This window comes from Monodon monoceros, unplaced genomic scaffold, assembly GCF_005190385.1.
Source record: "Monodon monoceros isolate NGI ecotype Baffin Bay Population unplaced genomic scaffold, NGI_Narwhal_1 Super_Scaffold_18, whole genome shotgun sequence".
Lineage (NCBI taxonomy): Eukaryota > Metazoa > Chordata > Mammalia > Artiodactyla > Monodontidae > Monodon > Monodon monoceros.
Window position 1 is genome coordinate 168997922 of NW_021703774.1, and position 3345 is coordinate 169001266.

Genomic DNA, 3345 nt, shown 5'->3' on the forward strand with positions numbered 1-3345 from the left:
AAGTGGTATGTGCTAGGCCTCTTTGGCTCATGCCTTTGATTTTATCTTTTGGCATTTGGTGACGCTTGTGTGCAACTTTTCTAAACAACATATAGAAATATTAAATATCTCTATTCATTGTTCCAGGAAAGGATAGCTTTTCATGTCAAACTCTGGCATAGAAGCAAATTTAAAACAATAATAACCTTTTCCTGGATCTTCTTTAAAGACTTTAGTAATATGAGAAGTTTTTCAAAATATTTTTGGCCGTAGTTAAGCACTCCCACATGCTGTAATAGTCTCTTCCCTTCTGAGGCAAAACTGAGAAGTTCAGCACTTCAGAAGTACTGGAGTTCAAAGAACAAATCCTTGCAGCCAACAGTATATTTTTTAGAAAAATAGAAATATATCTCTACAAATTAAAAATACTCCTGAACAACCCAACATTTGTTTGTCCTGCCAGAGTATATATGGTCATCCCTAAAACAAGACAATTGTGCAGATTATATGAAACCTGTAGGCTTATCATTTTGGCATCACAGTTTAAATGGCCAAGTTAGACAACACATCAAAAAGACTTCTAAAATCAGGGTCTTTACTCAACAGATAATTTTTGAGCATCACCCTTGTGCCAGGTCCTATTCTAAATACCTAAGATACATTGCAGAATAAAACAAATACCTGTTCTCATGAAGCTTATTGTGGGGGAGAGGGGAAGAAGAGGCAATAAATATAATAAAAAGGAAATTAAATAATAGCAGTAAGATGGTGAAATATAAAGATAAGAGAGAGGAAGCATGTGTTGTCGTTTCAAATGGGGCAACCAGGGTAGGCCTCAAGAAAATACTGAAGACTTGAAGGAGCTAAGGGAGCAAACTGTGGATATCTAGGGAAGAGGTTCCAGGGAGAGGGAACAGCAAGTCCAAAGACCCTGAGGTAGAAGCATGACGGGCACATGAAAAGCAGCAGGGTAAACCTGCTGAAACAGAATGAGCAAGGGAGAGAGTATAAGATATGATGGATGTCAAAGAGGTAAAGGGAGTGAGAGGCAGATCTACACTGCCTGGTAGGCCATAGCAGGAACGCTTTGGCTTTTAATTGGTGAGGTGTTGCATGGTATGACTTAGGTTTTGAGAAGCGTTGAGAATAAGAGATGAAGGATAGGGGCTTCCCTGGTGGCGCAGTGGTTAAGAGTCTGCCTGCCAATGAAGGCGACACTTGTTCGAGCCCTGGTCTGGGAAGATCCCACATGCCGCGGAGCAACTAAGGCCGTGCGCCACAACTACTGAGCCCACGCACCTAGAGCCCCTGCTCCACAACAAGAGAAGCGACTGCGATGGCGAATCCCTCGCACCGCAACGAAGAGTAGCCCCTGCTTACCGCAACTAGAGGAAGCCCATGCACAGCAACAAAGACCCAGTGCAGCCAAAGATAAAATAAATAAATTAAAAAAAAAATCAAGGATAGAAGCAGGAACCTAGAAAGGAGGCTCTTTCAGTAACCCAAATGAAAAATAAGAGAGCTTTAATGACTAAGGGATCCTGGATATATTTTGAAGGTAAATCCAAGAGGACTTTTTGAAGGATTGAATATGGAGTTCATAAAAAGTGTCAAGGATGAGCCTGAGGTTTTTCACCTGGGCAACGAGAAAGATCAAGTTGCAGTCATCTGAAATAGGAAACACTAGACAGAACAATTATCTAGGGGAATATTAAGAGTTCAGTTTTGGACATGTTCAATTTGAGATATTTATTAAATATTCAAATGGAGACATTAGGTAGGCTGTTGGATATGAGTCTAGTTCAGGATGAAGTTCTGAAGATGTGTTTTACATATACATATATATAAAATAATCGTGTGTACGTGTGTATTTGGGAGTTGTTAGCATATAAATGGCATTTAAAGTCTGAAACTGAATGACATCACCAAGAGAGTAAGTGTAGATACAGAAGGAAAGAGAACCAGGAAAGCCCTGAGGCATTTCTCACTTAAGAGGTCTCAGAAGCAAGGAACTTGCAGAGCAACTGAGTAGGAACAAACCAGTTAGGCAGGAGGAAAGCCAAGAGATGAGTAGTGTCCTGGAATTCAGGTGAAGAAAATATCTGAAGGAGGAGGAAGTGATCAACTGTGGAATGCTGCTGAGAGGTTAAGGTGAGGCCTGAGAATTGACTCTTGGAGCAATGTGGAGGTCACTGGTGATCTTGGCAAGAGCAGTTTTAATGGAGCAGAGGGGACAAAAGCTTGATTGGACTGGGTTGAAGAAAAAAAATTAGTGTATGAAGTCTGACCTTTGGAAAAGTACTACAGTGGACTTGGAGAGAAAGATGCCAGGGACTATGGTGATATAAAGTACTGTCAGTTTCAAAAAGTTCCTGGATCAGTGCAAGAATCAGAAACTCAAAACCTTTAGGTTTTTGGAAGAGTTATTACACTCTCAAGATATGGCCTGCTGCTAGCCTTGTATCTGTTCCATAATGATCTGAATAATGCACGATTTCTTTGGGAAAGAATACTATCTTATGAAATCTGAAAATTCTGAACTTGGAATTTGGTCAGTACTTAGAAGAATTTGGTTAGTAGGACGAAGAATCTAGCAGAGAGATTTTCCTGGAATTTATATAAGTATTGATGCTCACCAGTGGTCTGAGGTGATTCAGCCAGCCAGTCGTGCAGTGCTTAGAGATGCAACAAGGCAGACTTTACCCTGGTTTCTCAAGTGTATACTTCAATAATTGCTGATGACTTTGCAACTTTTGTTGGACTTCCTGTAAAAGTATTAGAACGATGATGACAAACTGACTCCATCACAAGAATGGTAATGCCCTAGAAGTTAAGTGCCCAGAAGTTTCCTTTTAACAGGTTTTCTCCACCTGTCATATTGGAGCCTGCTGTAGTTCCCCAATGAACAACAGTTAACTAGTTTTGCTACATGCTTTATTTGAAAATGTGTTTATCATCCTGGGCTCAAGCTCCACCTTCAGAATCTTGTGTTCTGATAAATACAGACATTAAAATTTTTCCTTCCACTGTATTACTTTATCATTCCTTATTGGAGCTTGTGATAAAATATAAAGTATTATGTATGTTTTATCCTGAAACATTTATGCTTAATAATTGTTGAAACAATTTCTACTTATGAAGCCTAGCTCATTATGTAGTTTATATTTTCTAATTACTCTCTTGTACTAGCACAGACTATACTTCCATCAATTCATACTGATTTGTACTGGTAAGTGATTCATTCAGGGGTTGAAGGGAGACTGTCTCCCTAGAATGGAATATCAGAATTCCAGGGATTCTGATATGTCTGCTTTGTAGGACTTTTCTCATACCTCCTGAGAATCCCTGATGTGGAACTTAAAATAT

The 3345-nt window shown here is 39.5% G+C and overlaps 1 pseudogene; it reads left to right on the top strand.

Annotated features, from left to right (window-relative positions):
• Positions 1–2303: 2303 nt before the first annotated feature.
• Positions 2304–2806, top strand: LOC114898464 (annotated as a pseudogene).
• The last annotated feature ends 539 nt before the right edge of the window (positions 2807–3345 follow it).